Raw genomic sequence first — 17,526 nt, 5'->3', positions numbered from 1 at the left:
GTCTTTTTATTATATTGGCAAAAAGGATGCATGGGAAATTGCGTAAGTTGAAAAACCTTCTAGAGGGATATCAGATACGAAAAAAGCTTCGTGTAAAGTGGCTGAGGTTTGTCTGCTTTCTTCTCCCAGAATTGTCCAGTGACTGCACATCGAACATTTCAGTGTTCACTTGATGCATGCTGGTGAGTTGCCCCATGAGGAGCAGTTCTCCTCATGAGGAGCAGTTCTCTTTTCTTAAGGAACACAATTCTGTCTTTTAAATACATTTGACATTTGTTTGTGGAAAAGCTGTGCTTAACCACTCTTTCTGTTCCCCCCCCTCATTGCTTGTAGCAACGTTAAAAGCTGTTAAACCTGCTGATATTTGTTTTTACAAATGGTGATTGTCACTTACCTCCCCTAATTCTCTGCACCTTCAGCTGCTTGCCTGCTTGGAGCATAGCTACATAAACAGTTAGTTTAATGTTTGGTATAATTAAAGGAGAGGAAACATTTAAGAGAAGGGAAAGGAGAAAAAGCAACAAGAGATTGGGAACTGTCTGAAACGCTTCTGCCAGTAACAGAATGAAAGGTCCCTGCCAGCAGCAGAGAAATTGGAAGAGGTTCTTCATGGCAGCTGCTCAATCCCCGTATTCAAACCAGAGATCTCGTGTTGCATGTCCAGTCGACATTTGTGTGATCATGCTCTGTAGAAAGGGTAAAAAAATCTGATGTGGCTGAAACTATTGTTTTGGTTTGTATTTTCAAATTGGTTACAAGGCAAGGTTAACAACCAATACCTGAACCACTACTTTTAATGGGAGAATGTTGCTCCCTAAGACAGACAGCAACTAATCTTTACAGTAACTAGAGTTCTTTGAGTGACTCTTTTTAAAATAGAACCTACACTTCTTTTCCCTTTACTTGCAGCGCTCAGGAAATAGCTTCCCTATCCAACTTAACCTATTCTTACCCAGAGCCACTGATTTGCTTGTTCCCAAGTCAGAGCTCCAAGGATTAATTTCTCACACAGAGTGGGCAGGACCCTTTCATTTTCTCCTTCGGCATGCAGTTTTCCCTTCTCATTATCCAAATTGCTTTCCTGAAAATGCAGTTTAAAATTGTATTAGTCTTGTAGGAGACTTGAAAGTGAAAATGCATACTGATCATACTGATTTTTTCAATGTACATTTTTTTTTTCCAGTTTGCTTTTCATCCCCATGTACATCAGTTTGCTCCTTGCAAAGCAAAAGCACTGCAAAGCACATGCTGAATTCTACTGGTTGGATTTACTCTCATGTTGTATGAATGGTTTCTTGTGAAACGAAAGATGTAAAATATGGCATTTGCTATTTTAATCTATGTAGATAATGATGAATTTAATGATTTAAACTCATCATTTTATAATTTATATATTAGAATATGTAGTCGAAAAGGCTAGTTTCTGTTGTTTCTTATAAAATACCGCAGGATTCAGTATTCCGAGCAAGGCTCATAAATATTTAATTCAAGGAGATTTGTAGCCCTGTAAAATGTAATAAGCTAGCCCTTAATGACAATTTTGTGTAACATACATTTGGCAACACGTAGAAAAAGTCCTGCTGGCAATTCTGTGCATCATCTTTCATGCATATCTGTTCAGCTCTAGGGGCTTTTTAGCTCTGGAATTAAAAAGAGAAATTAGACTATGTCTGAGACCAGCGTGCTGCAATTTCTTAGTTTGCACTTATACATTTCTCCTTATGTTCAGATTAGCTTAAAGCTATAGCCTCTTGATGCCTCTTTTTGCCTCTTGATGTAAGGCTTCTTTCTTTTCTTCAAGATTGGCATTCCTCAAGAAGTATTTTGGAATACATTTTGACATCTTTCTATTTAGGGTTGGTTGTATTCATTAATCTTCATGAGCTCTGAGGTGATTTGCTGAAATACTATTCCTGGTATACTGATTATCATTGTAGCTTAAGAAAAACGTCAACAAGACCAATGTTATGATGAAGCCTGAAATTTACAGGTCGTAGCTCCTGCAAATGTGGTCTCTAATGCTGATAAATTACCCAACTTCCAAATCAGGTTATTGTAGTGAGTCAGCCTAGAGCACCGCTGCTCAGTTCATGGAGATTCTTTTGTTACACTGAAGATGCTTCTGCTGTCAGACTTCAAGCACTGAATACTTCCCGCTGATCCAACCCAACTTCTGTGAGATTTCTAGGGTCCTTTGATCACAAACTAACCATCCACAAAGAAATGAGTCCTCTAAGAGACTGACTTCCCTCTCTCTCTGGTGTAAATTCAATTGACTACACTTAAGCTTGAGTTGGGACAGAGGTAGTAAAAATGAAAGGAGAGAAGGTGAGGAGAGATTGGATTGGGGTTGTCAGGCTTTGAGAAAGGAGAGGTTTAGGCTGATGTATACCAAGCTTTAAACATGTAAAAAGACGTAAACAATAAAGTTTATAAAATGAGTGGTGCAATGAAGCAACTGTACTTAGCACTTTATGCAATGAAAATTAATGTTTTCTCTATCATCACCGGCTTCATGCAACTAAGGGTTTTTTCACAGTAGAGCTGTGAAAGGAGGATTAAGATGGAAGATAATCTCCCTAAGACTCTTTCAAAGTTTTGTTGTGTCTCTAGGGGAGAGGAAAAGAATAATAAGCTTGGTTTTAGGAGACTAAAAGGAAAACAAAAGAAAAAAGAAAAAGAAAAAAAAAGCAAAGGAGTGGGTCCAGGAGTGCCGCTGTATTTTCTTGGTTGTCCCAACAGCTTACTTCAGACTCATCTCTTCATCTTTGGTCAGCAACTTCTGTACCTCTGAGTTAAGAGTTAATGTGTTAAACAGCCCTCAGGAGATGAATTTGGATAGAGTCCTGTTAAACATACAACGGAAAGAGAATCTTAACATTTAAAACTTGAAGTGATCTCAACTATGGGATACTTTTTAAAAGGCTATTGAGAACAAATTCTGTAGATTTTATCTTTTTCATTATATTAATTTCTATTTAAGGCTGTTAATGAGATGTGAAGCTTAGTTTGAAAGAAAATTTAATCTGGGGAAGTAAATGCAGTAGTATTCAGTAGTCATGTTGGCATCCTGGTGACAGATTACACTGTGGTTATACATCGAGGCCATCTCAGTTCAAGTTAGTGCTACAAACTGAAACAAAGAGAATCAAATAAAGCAACAGAAGGCAAATTGAAGTATCTTGGTTGTTTTTATTATTATGTTAATTTTTCCTGAAGACTTACACAGCACATTTTTAATGAGATTATAAATACTAGATTGTGAAAAACAAGAAAATTACAAAATACTTAATAGCAATATAAAACTATGTTAAGTAGCAACCATGGGCCACTACCAGTTCCTTTGACTGAGGGGACTATAGCTCTGTTGGTAGGACATTTCTTCTGTCACAAGGGTAGGAGCATGGAGCTTTTTAACAGTTACCTTAATTTGCCAAAAGTAGAATTTAGAATCAAAGGCAGACACCAGTTAGTCCATTGTGGACCATATATATATTAGCCAACAACTGGAATGAAATAAAGCCATTTATTTTTTTCCTTTTTGCTTTGGACCAGGTGTTGGAGTTTCTAGTTTGAGTTCATAATATTACATGAAAGGACAAACAGAAGTGACAGAATAGGTTTCTGCGGCTGAGAGTAATGTGCTGGGGGTGGGGGATAGGCAGGAAAAGAGCAATGAGTAATTTTGCGGCTGCTACATTCTGATTGCTATAAACATGGATTTTTGGCTGTGAATTGAACTTCATTTATCAAATATTAATAGGATTAATATGTAAATGATGTTAGTTATGAAGAAAATTTCCTCATATTTTTCTCCTTGCTTAATGGAATATTGAGAAAAGCGATTAGTATAGTTGTGAAACAAGATGTTTAATGAAGCCAGAGGTATAAAGCTAAATTAAAGTGCAAGTGTAGAAGACATTTAGCCCAATAATTACCAAAGAAGTCCAATATAAATATTGCATTAACTCGAAGTTCAGAGACACTTTTGGAAAAAGCAATTCAATAATATCTATTAAAATATTAACAGATTAATTTCTGTATACAGGTTAGCCTTCTAAACCTGATTTGTATTCTAACCCTAAAATCCTTAGTCTTAAACATAATCTACCACTATTTAAATGAGTGCATATTAGTAGCATGTTTTGCTTTTCAGTCTGCTATGGCAGTTAAGCTTAATATTTCGGAAGTCATTTTGATTATAATAATTTTCTTTCTACTTCATATAGCTTCAAGGTACATTGTCATAAGAGACGAATTGTGGTACAGTAACATTTTCACAATAAAAACTGTTACTTCTGGCTAACCAGTACTAATGTATTAAAAAGTATCATTTCTATTTAGTCTTTTAACTCTCTGAAAAAAAAAAATTCCAGAATACACTGAAGTTATTCTTACATCACAAGTTAATTTTAATTTTTCTTTATTTTGCTTTTTAAAGTGGAGGAATTGAAGAATTGACACAAATCTGCTTGACTACATGGAGTTAAAGCAGCATGGTGATTTCACTGTGAAGTAATGAGTTATTTAAAACTTTGTTGTCGGGAGTTGGCACTATCATTCTTTTGGCTTAGTTGTGGACACTAAATGATTTCAGCTTAGCCAAGGAACCTGTCTTTTCCCCATCTTTTATGAGCTTTAAAAGTTACTGTCTACAGTTTTGCTTGCTGTGATGTGGCAGCAGTACGTTGCATAATGTTTGGAATTCATTAACAACCTTACTTCCAAGCAGATCAAATATTTATTGAACATCAGTGCGTCTCTGTATTCTGATCAAATTACTGAACCACACAAAAAACTGATGTTTAGTGAGGACTGCAGCTCTTTTATTGTCCAGGTGGTTTGAATCACTAATTTAGAGCACTAAGCATTAAAAGCAATATTTATTACTTTTTTTTTTTAGTTAAGAGTTTTTCTGAAAGGGAGGAATTTTTTTTTTTTCCCGTTGTCATCTTTCAGATAGGGTATCATGGCCATCTGTCCATAGTTAGACACAGGTTGTGCTGGGTGAAGGACTTGGTACAAGGTGGGTAAAGTGTTTGCATGAAGTTGGAAAGTTTTGGAGTGGTACAAACTTTGCAGCCATTTTGTGTTCTTATGTATTTTCCATTCAGTGTTTAGATTCTCTTGTTTTCACTCAACTATGAAAATGCCTTTCACAAATGACAGGTGTTTGGAAAATACTGGTGTTTACCCAGGAGTTTCTTCTAGTCTTAGGAGTGCTTACAAATCACATTTTCCTGCCTTGCTTTTATAAATACCAGGGCGATTGATTCATATTTATAGAAACCTACCCTCTTTAAAATTTCAAGAGGTTATACAGAAATGGTATCAAACATCTGCAGGAAGGGAAACAATACTGGGTAATATTTGATTTGTTTTTCTAAAGAATAAAGGAATCCTAATCATCTTTGAGAAACTCGAGTGCCATTGAAGAGATTTCTGTAAAGCACCTTTCCGTAGTGGAATCTATATAGCCAAGTTAAATGCAACACATCTTTCCCTTGCTGACCTGCATTTGTCAAAGTTTCAGCTATTACATGCATTGATAGAAATTTCTTAGATGCCTCTGAGTTTTTCAGACTCGCCAAACTTGATGAATCAATATTGTTTATACCTCAGCTTTAGCATCTCCTTGTTTTACTGCTGCTTTATAATCATTTTGTGCTGCTCCTAAATGCATATTTTAAGCACCCAAGTATGTCTCTCAACCTTCAGAAATAATGAGCACTTAAACATTCAGTTCAGTGGCAACTGCTTAATACAGTTTTGTAGGCTTGAAAGTCCTGCATATAAATAATTTTTCCTATGCGGTCAAAACCAAGTTGTTTCTTTTTTATAAAAGGCATTCTAGAAATGTAAATAAGTTGTCTCAACTGGGTTCACAGGTATCAAACTTTTTGTTAATATGAATTTCTCCAAACTATTCTTGAGAAAAATGCTTTCTTCTGGGAGCAGTCACAATTAAGCTCCTCATTGGAAAAGATTTGAAAAGTTCTGATCCTTAATAATCATTATCTCTTACAAGGCTAAGTAAAATTTTCTAAGACACATAATTATAGTGAAGAACTTGATTTTAATCAAGCTTGGTTTTTTTTTTTTTCCCCGTGATTCAACTGTTTCTTTATGAACCTGGTTCAGAGTCTTTTCACAAGGGATAGCCAAGGGTACTTTGTGAGCAGTGCAATTTTTGTCCTAGGAAGGGGATGCTGGGCCGGAGGTGGCAATGGGGACACTGATGGTTATTTCTAGCTGCATGAAGAATGGATCCAGGTGAAAACTAGCATGGCCAGTGTCTCTGGGATGCCCAGGGACCCTTTGCATGCTTCAGACCCCAGTGAGAAAATTTCTTAGAGTTCAGTTTCTCACTGTGAGGTATGTGGAATTGTGTTGGGTTTGCGTGGCAAGGTTTTGGTAGCGGGGGGGCTACAGGGGTGGCTTCTGTGAGAAGCTGCTAGAAGCTCCCCCTGTGTCTGATAGAGCCAATGCCAGCCGGCTCTAAGACGGGCCCGCCGCTGGCCAAGGCCAAGCCAATCAACGCCTCTGTGATAACATATTTAAGAAGTAGAAAAACACTTAGAGCTTTTGCAGCCGGAGAGAGGAGTGAGAAGATGTAAGAAACTCTGCAGACACCAAGGTCAGTGCAGATGGAGGGGCAGGAGGTGCTCCAGGCGCCGGAGCAGAGATCCCCCTGCAGCCCGTGGTGAAGGCCATGGTGAAGCAGGCTGTCCCCCTGCAGCCCATGGAGGAAGGATGAGGGGGTGTAGAGATTCCACCTGCAGCCCGTGGAGGACCCCACGCCGGAGCAGGTGGAGGCACCTGAAGGAGGCTGTGGCCCGTGGGAAGCCCACGCTGGAGCAAGTTCCAGGCCGGACCGGTGGACCCGTGAAGAGGGGAGCCCACGCCAGGGCAGGTTTGCTGGCAGGACTTGTGACCCCGTGGGGGACCCCACGCTGAGGCAGTTTGCTCCTGAAGGTCTGCACCCCGTGAGAGGGACTCCATGCTGGAGCAGGGGAACGATGAGAGGAGTCCTCCCCCTGAGGATGAAGAAGCGGCAGAAACACCGTGAGATGAACTGACCGTAACCCCCACTCCCCGTCCCCCTGTGCCGCTGAGGGGGGGAAGGTTGAAGCTGGGAGTGAAGTTGAGCCCAGGAAGATGGGAGGGGTGGGGGGAGGTGTTTTAAGAGTTGATTTTATTTTCTCATTCCTCTACTCTGTTTTGCCTAGTAATAAATTAGATGAATTCCCTCTCTAAGTTTGGTCTGTTTTGCTCATGATGATAATTAGTGAGTGATCTCTCCCTGTCCTTATCTCGACCCACAAGCATTTCGTTATGCCTTTTCTCCCCTGTCTAGTGAATGAGGGGAGTGAGAGAGCGGCTCTGGTGGGCACCTGGCCTTCAGCCAGGGTCAACCCACCACAGGAATGTATTTGGCAGACCTTGACTTCTGTAAAGATTTTGGTGTGTGATAGATAATCAGTTTGGCCAGCTGACATATTTTAAATAACAACCAAACATGATGCTTTAATACAAGAGTAAACAATAGTATTTTCCTCTTACTGTTTGATAGTAGTTGGTCTTAGTAGAATTGTCCTGATGTTTTTCCATTGTCCACTCCAAGTCAATTGATTCATTTAGTCACTTTTTCTGTGCACCAGTCTTTGTAATCACACACCCTGTCCTTTGAACCCAGAGGCTTTTGCTCTTAGACCTTATTCTCCTTTGTCTTGTAGATCATCAACATGCGAAGTAGCTTTCTCTCTGTATACGAACGATAATTTCTGAAGCTGAGTCACTGATCACCAATGATCACCACCAAACACCATAAATGCCATAGTGTACAACATAGTTTGCCTTCACCTATGTGTTAGAGGATATGTGTTAGAGATGAGTCCACTACTCTCAAAACAGTCTCCTCAAATATCCTGTTTGCTTCAGACATTCATAAGAAAAGCTGGACTTCCTGCTCCTCAGCTAAGGAGTGTTGTGGACCTCTGATCAGACTAGTACATCTCTTTCTTGCAGTTCTCAGTGTCCTGCTCAATATACAGCAAGAACAAGCATTAATCACATTTACCCATCATGACCAAGACACTCCGGTGCCACTTTCCCTTTTGCTTTGTTTTTTACCAGGCAAAGAAAATAGAATATCTGGGGAAGAACAGAGGGTATTGTAGTGATGGTCTATGGGGAATATGGGGAGGGTGTAAGTTGTTTGTATGGGCGCTTTAAGGAACAGAAGGAGTTGGAACTGAGAAGGGAAGCTAGAAGGGACAGGAGGCAGAATACTTTAAGAAGCTAAGAGTCACAGATTAACTGCTGGTGGGATAACTTATTTCTTCAAGTAGTTGTTAGTGTCTTGTGTTTGGTTTTTTTCCTTCTTTTTTTGTGACAGATAAAGTATGTTACAATGAAGAGTTTTAATTATAGGTTTTGTATTTTTTGTGTGTGTGTCTGTTTATCATCACGTTGTTACTATTTCTAACTTTTTCGGCAAACTTATCTATTTTCCCAAAAGATCATTCACGTAGGCTAACCTGGATCATTTGGTCTTATGATGGTGCTTGAATACAGCCAAATGTGGGCTGTATATCTAGGAGCAAGTGTATTGAGTCTCAGCTAAAGGAGTGAATCTGAAAAGAATTATTTCAGCTAGTTATCGACACCTTTCAGTGCAACGCAAAAGATTACAAAGTAAACATACTCTTTCTTTTGTATGCTGCTGTACACATAAGCAGTGAAAAGAGTATTGGAATAGTAGATTCAGTTGTGTTGCCTACTCTTTTAAAGGCTTTTGTGAAATTACACTATGAAGATTCATATGTTAGCCAACTGGAAAATTACCCATGCAGTGAGACTCAGTCATTTTATCTTAAGAAAGGGAAGCAATTACATGGAGAGCTAGGTTTCAGTCTAAACTAAAGCATTAAAAAGATTCAGTGTAGAAATAAGCATACGTTTTTTTGAGCACAAGCGTAATAAATGGCTGTGGTAACCTCCCTAGATATGTGTTGTGATTTCTTCATCGCTTGGTATCTTTCATAAAGGTGTGCTGTAATTTTAATAGGAATTATAAGCTTGATATAAACATTATTTAGTTCGGATAGTAATTGTAAGCTTGCTGTAAACACTGTTGTTTGAGTTTCTCTGTCTGATATGCAACAGAGCTGACTCAATGAGCCCAGTAATGGTTTCCAATCTTAAAAATCTATGAATATACAATTGAGTGAATGGTTGCCTTTCATCTTGTGGTTTCTTGATCCATTAATGTGACTATTCACATAATCTGTCAACAACATTAACAACTTAGGTTTCTTTGGCTCATCTCTCTATAAGGTCTAGCCTGAAATGATTGATTATAATCGATACTTTTGGTTCTTTAAAATGATCCAGGGTCTGTAGTGCAGGAAAATAAAAACACATTTTGGGTAATCATTCTGTGTATATGTTTACACAGCTGAATGCAAACTACAGATTGGGTAGGGCAGCAGCTGCCCTATGGATATTAAGAGGCCTCAGAATTAAGTAGAGCTCTTCAGAGAAAACATTTAACCACTGTTTTGAGTGGGAAAGAAGAGCAGATTTGTTGTTGTTATAGGTTTGCAGTAGTTAACTTTTTCATTTCAAGTGAAAGCTTTAGCGTCATGTTGAATACAAAGTTCCTTGCAAACAATTTAATTAAAACACAGAAGAATACTGGTAATGGAAGTGAGTGGATTTTACAACAGAACAAATATTTCTCACTGTTTGTGAACCTGAAGCATTCTAGAATATTGTTAAAAGGCTTTTAATGTCTTCATCCTGGTAGGTAAGTCTAACTAAATATCAGAATATCATTTATGTAACAACAGAAGTTTCTTCTTGGTGTTAAAATATGAAATAGCAAGGTAACTTCTTTGAAACTTAAAATTATTAGAGATGTAAAGATTTATATTTAATATTTATATTTCATGTTCAAGGATACTTAATTGCAATTTATTGCATATTCAGTGTGGTTGAATGCTAATGTCATCTGTAATGTGGCAAATTATGTTTGATGATTTAAAAGAACTCCAGTAGATTCCCAGTAGCTGTCTTGGTTAACCCCATCCCCTCCTACCCCATCTACCCTCACTCCCCAGTGGTACTCAACCTGCCATGCTCTTGGGCAAGCATGGTTATTCAAACAAATCTTCCCTGAGCCTTCTGTGCCCTTTCTTCAACCTTCTTTCTGAACCGGTGTGTGCCTGTGGCTGCCAGCTTAGCAGCCGTCTGGATACCTTGCAGGGCTAGGTCTGCCCAGTTTACCAAGGGGAGATTGTAGCTGACAAGTATCAGCACTGTGCCGTTTAGGAGAAAAGAAAGAGCTGGGTTATTTCACAGAATCACAGAATGGTGGGGGTTGGAAGGGACGTCTAGAAATCATCTAGTTCAACCCCCCTGCTAAAGCTAATGACAGGAGTGAGGGAAGATATGGAGGAAGGGAAGTGTAAGGTAGCCTGTGTTAGCTGCTGCTGCACTTCAGGAGGATGGTATTTAATAAGGATTAGGGAGGTAGAGCTGGCTGATGAGGCTTTGTAGTATAGTAAGGCACCCTTGTCAAGGAAACCTTCTCTTCCTCCTCCTGATGAGGCACGAACCTCTCTCTTGGTCATCCCACCACCTCTTCCTTTTCAGTCACTAGGAGAAATGAACCATTTGTTGTGTCTAGACTTTCTGCTGAAGTTACTCAGTCTTCCAGGTGGGTGTCTTCATGGTGAGTCAACAACACCCCACAGCCCAGACTGCCTGCCCAGAATGCAATCACAGAAACTAACCCCACACTCTTCCTCCTACAAAATACTAAGCAGCAAAGTCTATCCCATGTGAAAGCAGCTGTTTGGAGTGAAATTTCATCCTCATTATGGGCCACTAACATCCCCATTGCCCAGGCTTTCAGCTTTCTGCTGAACCAGCCATTGAATGCAAACCCTGAGAAGACACATGGCTTTAGGCAAACCCAAAACCTGTGTGGGAGGAATATCCACAACTAACACGAAATGTGTCAGCAAAAGTTCAGGTAACAGAACTTTACTCTTTGAGGGCCAGCCTTTCTTTTGACTTGTAGGGAGAGGAAATAAGAATTGACCCCTCTGTGGGCAGCTGTTGAGGAAGGAGGCAACTAGACTTAATACTTTTGGGACAGAGCAGGGGATTTGGTTCAGCATGACCACCAATACATCAGTTTGCTCTAAAATGGCCCATCAGGGTCTAACAAAAAACCCCCCCCAAAAAACACCTGAGCCCATGGAGTTGAGTATTAGGTTAGGAACTGATGAGATACAGCAGCCTAAGAGAGATGCCAGAGGATGTGCTTTCTGTTGGGCTGTATTCAGTGATGATTCTGCATCCCAGGGTGTTGGATGTGCACCTGAGTTTTGGGTTCATTGTTGTGCTCTTGCCTGAAGTTCAGTATCTCCATAATAGGTGTACATTTGCCATGCTACTTCTGATACATCTGTTGTCCCTGGCTTTCATCCTCTTGAGCTAAGGTGATACTGATTGATAGTGCTTTTCTACACTGGAGCACTCCTGAGGTTAGTAACCTCTTGATTCTGCCAGTTATTCTGCTGCTGGAGAAGCTCTTGGTCCACTAGCACAGGCTGACAAGTACTAACTGGCCAAGCTCAATCTTCTACGAGACTGAGATGGTTCACACTTGGAAGCCCTGACTGGAATGGAAGGTTGTGAAAAAGAAAGGGGCTGGGATTCTGCCAGGAGACAATGGCTACAGAAGATGGGGCGTTTATGATGATGATGATGATGATAATAATAATAATAATAATAGAAAGATAGAAGAAAAATTGGGTAAATGCTGAGTGAGTAGCAGAGTTATAAACATTTGAGGGTTGGGAGTTCATAGCCAACCTGAAGACACTGACACCATTATTTCTTGAAAGTAGCATTTCAGGATGTTTCGGGATGTCCTCACAGCTCAGGTTCATCTGTGCTAGGTAGGTGCTAGGTAGCATTACAATGGTACAGCCTTTGCCTTGGATTCTGGTGTCCGTACTGGGGGGTGAAGTGCATTAGGTGTGTCCCTGAAGTCAAAACTCAGGTTTGGTTTTATGTAAGTGGAATTCAATTTGTGTGCACCAGAGCTGCAGTTATCTCAACTAACGTGTACTAAGTAGGAACAACTGGGAAATTTGCTTTGGAAGTACATTACTTTTGCAAACTAAAATGCTAGTGTAAGTGCACCTAATATGGTTGCTAAAAGAACAAGCATCCAAAGATTACAGCTTTGTAGAATAATTTAGGTTGGAAGGGACATCAGAAGGTCATCTAGTCCAGTCCTTTAAAGCTCTTTGAGATAGTTTCTGATTTGACAATGTACATTTTTGCTGTGGAGTTCTAATTTCTGTGGTTAGACTAGGTTGAAAGGTTTCAGACTGAAGCATGAACTTTGTATTTGAGTTGATATGGGGCCTAATATGTTTTAGAAGTAGTCGTGTACACGCATATTTGTCGGGGGGTGGTGGTGAGGACATCATTGCTATGAATGCTATATTTAAAATGCTAGGGAGTAATATGATCTCAGACAGATTGCTTCACATTTTGTTTTGGAATTAGAATATAGAATAACTTCAGGCAGAACAGGTCTGCAGTATGCAATGATTCATCTAAGGTGAGGTTTTCACATACATAACAAGCAGAATTCTTGTTTGGCTCCAGCTCATATTTAAAGAAAATGATTTAGCACTTAACATTGAAACTCAAGAACTTACTACTGCTGTATTGTGTGTATGGACTCCCCTGTTATAAAAATGAATCTCCTTCTTCAGGGATTATTAATGTTGAATTCTCATTTTAAGCTAAAATGTCTGTGAATTTCTGTCTTTTGTGGTAACAGAGGAAGTCTGGGGTCTGCATAACTTGTTCTTGGTATGAGCTTTGAAGTCTGATTGCTTATCTAAGCCTTTGTAACTGTTTCAGAAAGATACAGGTAAATTACCTGTTACCTTTACCAGGTGCTCAGTGTTAGCAAATATGCTGTGAAGTGAGAACTGTGTTATTTGACAGTGGTCAAAACTAAGTGTAATAGTCATATTTTTTATTGCCACTGCTTTCTAGGCAAGATCTCTTTGACTAACTTGTGGTGGAAGTAATTTTTCCTTAACAAAAAGTTTAGCTGAGGCTTGTTTCGCATTGTGCTGGTTCTAGAGGTAAAGACAAGAAAGATAATTCCACCTTAAAGAGCAAATCCTCCCCCACTCTCTTTCAAGCAAGCCTGACAATTAATTTTATAATGAAAATTGAGTCAAAATTGTGGATCCATCAGTGCATTTACAGGTATGCAGATATATCCTGTCAAATATCCTGACGAGTGGCATTCCTCATGGGTCCGTATTGGGACCGGCACTGTTGGACATCTTTATCGGCAGCACAGATGGTGGGATCAAGTCCACCCTCAGCAAGTTTGCCAACGACACCAAGCTGTGGGAAGTCGACACACTGGAGGGAAGGGATGCCATCCAGAGGCACCTTGACAGGCTTGAGAGGTGTGCCCGTGCGAACTGCATGAAGTTCAGCAAGGCCAAGTGCAAGGTCCTGCACGTGGATCAGGGCAATCCCAAGCACAGCTACAGGCTGGGTAGAGAATGGATTGAGAGTGGCCCTGAGGAGAAGGACTTGGAGGTATTGGATGATGAGAAACAACATGAGCTGGCAATGCCCATTTACAGCCCAGAAGCCCATCCGTATCCTGGGCTGCATCAAAAGAAGCATGGCCAGAAGATCAAGGGAGGTGATTCTGCCCCTCTACTCTGCTCTTGTGAGACCCCACCTGGAGTACTGCATCCAGCTCTGGGGTCCCCGGGACAAGAAGGACATGGAGCTGTTGGAGGGAGTCCAGAGGAGGGCCATGAAGATGATCAGAGGGCTGGGGCACCTCTCCTATGAGGACAGGCTGAGAAAGTTGGGATTGTTCAGCCAAAAATCATTTGAGTAGGATCTTATGGTATTCTCTGCTAAGACTACCAGAAAGCCTCTGTCAAAGTTTCTAAGAAAAAACTCTTGAAGAAACTAAAGCAGATGTGAGACTTAAAAGGTTCTTGCACAGATAAGTAATTGGTTTAAAAGTATTAGTCAAGAGATGGGGTGCTATTCAGCCCTCACCAGGGAGGGGAGTCACCTGGACTGAGCATAAGCAAGTTGGAAAACGGGATGAACCATAAAGTGATGTTTTCTTGGTGGATCAACAAGGACTGGTGCTAAATGTGGAGAATTACAGGAAGTCCTTACAAAATTGGGTGGATGAGCTATAAAAGAGTACATAAACTTCTGTGTAGGTAAATGTAGACTAATGTACATATAAAATGATAGCCTCTGAGTTGAGTGTGTTTCCATATTTCCATGCGTATAGAAGCTTATGAAACTATGAGTAGCATAGAAGCAAGGCGGTTTGATTGTTCAGCATCTCTCTTAATATGAGCCCTACGGAGTGCAAGTCTGAAACCTACAAAAGCTGGTTCAAAATAAACAAAAGGTGGTGTTTTTTCTTGCAGCGTAGTCAGGCTGTGTGTTAAACATTGTGCTGCAGGCTTTTACAGCTGGTAGAGGTTTATATGGTCCTACTGGGGAGCTAGACGAGTTCATGCAGAGGAAACTGAAAATCACTAAATACGTAGGGATTGCATTTGAATCACATCCACGTCAGGAAGTCTCTGAGCTTGAAAACGGATAGTCTCTCAGAGAGTAGTGGTAGAAAATATCATATATGATGCCCTGTTTTTCACCTTCCCTGAGCACATGCTGTTGACTGTTGTCAGTCAGGACTCTAGAGCTCTACTGAGGCCGTTCTTAGGTTGTTATACAGATCAGATGCAGCTCTTCCTCAGGATATCAATGCCGTGACTCGGAGAGGTTGATTCATTCTTTTCATGTCAATAAGAATTCATTTCCTAAAGGAGTGTCTAGCATTTTCGGGGTTTATGTTCCAGGCGGAAGTAAATGGAAGTAGGACAGAGTCTGCAATCGTGAAGGAAGCCTTTGGTGCTCCCTTAAAGGCCTTCGAATTTCCTCGCATTGCTCAGAAGAAATCTTGGTCTTTAGTTTTCAAGATGGGGTATGTTTCAATCCTGTTATCTGTTCCACCAGAAAGTAAGGCTCCTGTTTACGGTTGTAAGGAAATATTAAGTACTTGTGAATGCAGAAGCAGTCCAAATTTACCTTTTGGACACAAAATATAGGGTTTTTTTGATTGAGACTGGAATTTCTGTACAAAAGAAAAAAATTCCTCTGTCTTGAAGACTATTAGCCTGTCTTTATCTTCTCTTTAAAGGAGTGATATGTAAACAGATGGTTTGGAGCCATATATTAAACCACCCGAGCTTGTTTTCTAAAGTCAGTTAGACTGGGTCTAGTCTTTATAGCTCATAGGTCTCAAAAATATGACCTACTGCTTAAAAAGAAATTGATTACTTGAGTATATATAAATAAATCTGTCATTGTAAACACTCCAGTAATCTTGCTCGGAAGGTTATTGCAAGTCAGTAAATTAGAAGCCATGCCACATAGAGGCCTAATACAAGATTTTAGGGTTTATGTGTGATTGACAAACGTCACTTTTATGGAATGGTTGAAGACCTCGCTCATGGTAAAAGACCAAAGAGCTGCCATTAAGATGAATCTTCTGTTCCATACAGCAAAATCAACGCCTCTTCCAACAACTTCAGCTACTCAGCTCTACCCTGTGTTCCTTCGTACTTGTTGTAGCAGTTGTTTCATAAATTAAATTTTCAATGTCTGTGGAGAAATTTGTCACAAACCAAAGTGTTCCTCATAGTTCTTCTTTGAACTAAGTAGTAAATACCTTGTAGTAGTAATTGTCTTTGGCCAAATTAGAAAACGTAGATGAGAGAGCGCAACAAAAAATGTCTGCACGTACACTGTATTTTGTCCTATTATTCCTGGGACATACTTTATTAATAAAATTTATATAGAGTTTAATTCCATATTCTCTCTACATCAGGTATAAGTACAAGAAAATAGCAGGAAAAGTTAACTGAAAAAGAAATTTCAGTGCCATCTACTTTTATTGTAATTCTCATATTCAATGCACACAACCAAATAAATATATACTAAAATGATAAGTATTTTCTGTAAAATTGAATGTAAATACGTTTAAATGTATGTAAATATGTTTAAATCATAATCCGTATATAAAAAACTGTATATAAAAATGATGATCTGAAAAGCTTAAATGCTTTACTGAGCATCATATTTAGCGTATTCTGCTTCATCTCTTTAATGTCATTTAGTATGTATGGCACGAGTCCTTGAATGCTTTTAACACCATCCTGCATGATAGCAGATTTTTAGTTTGGGAAAGTAGAGGAAAAACTAAGGAGCAAGATAAATTTCATTACTATAAGGATTTAAAGATAACATCATTGAAATTTTAAGGTATTTCTGGTGAAGAGAAAAGAGCCAGAGGAGTGAGGGAAGGAATAGCTGGATGGTGGCAGCTAAAGGAATATTTCTTTACTGCTGATTTTTGTAAATTGCTTAAACAACACCTTTTTAAATCCCACTTTGGAAAGATGTACAGGCAACCAATTTTTTTCAAATACTACTGATGTTACAGCACAGAAATCATATGGAGGGGAAAAAGGGTGGGAAGAGAAGAAAGAAAAACCCATATTTTCTTAACTTTACTATCACACTGTATTGTACTAGTTTTCTGATTTGAGTGACATGAGGATGTTTGATTTGATTTGATTTGGCAAGTGTTCCAGATGTGAGGGACCATCGAAGAAAGTTGCTTTCCAAGGGACAATTTTCAACTAGAAGATAGCTGGGAAGGAATAAAATAAAAGATGTGGAAGGGGAGCAGGGGTAGGTAAGAGGTGTCAGAAGCAGATCCTGTATGTTGTCCTAAGGACAAATAATTTAAATTTTATTCAGATGTTAAGGAGAAAATTGTCAAGAAATTCAGTGCAGAGCTGTGCGTGATTAGAATAGTAAGTTGGGCAGGTGACTCTAATGCTGATGTTTGGAACATGTTTATCATGTCCTGAACAGGAACCAGAACAGAATGCCTGAAGCCATCAGCCTCAAACAATCTAAGGGCCATGATCAAAAAATAAGAGATGATAGACTCTAGCCAGCCATGTTCAAGTCCCAGAAGAAACTTTTACTAGGTTATTTTTGTCATGTGTAGCAGAACTATGGCTAAAAACATTTGGAGCTGATCGGGTTTCAGTTACGTGAAGCTTACCTTTACTTACCGTCTGGCAACAGTCACACACCGTCTTTTTATCAAGAAATGATAAGCAAGATATGCTGCATTTATTTTTGGAAAGAATAACTTTCCATTCTTACATCAGAAACCAGAAAATTCATCATCTGCTTTTGTCACTTTAGATCTAGAACTGTTAGGTTTATCCTCAGTAAATGTTGCATGTTGCAAATATTTAACGTAGCATGGATGCAATGTGATGCCAGTGAGCACTGTGTTGCCAAAAGACATTGGAACATTCTTGGGTTTGTTAGGTAAAATCG

General features: G+C 39.4%; 1 protein-coding gene across 5 annotated transcripts in view; it reads left to right on the top strand.

Annotated features, from left to right (window-relative positions):
• Window positions 1-17,526, top strand: part of RNGTT (RNA guanylyltransferase and 5'-phosphatase) — a 207,558-nt gene that overhangs the window by 125,052 nt on the left and 64,980 nt on the right. The window lies entirely within an intron of this gene.

This window comes from Grus americana, chromosome 3 (genome assembly GCF_028858705.1).
Source record: "Grus americana isolate bGruAme1 chromosome 3, bGruAme1.mat, whole genome shotgun sequence".
Taxonomy (NCBI): Eukaryota; Metazoa; Chordata; class Aves; order Gruiformes; family Gruidae; genus Grus; species Grus americana.
The sequence above is the reverse complement of the archived record's forward strand: the minus strand, read 5'-3'. Positions and strand labels throughout refer to the sequence as shown.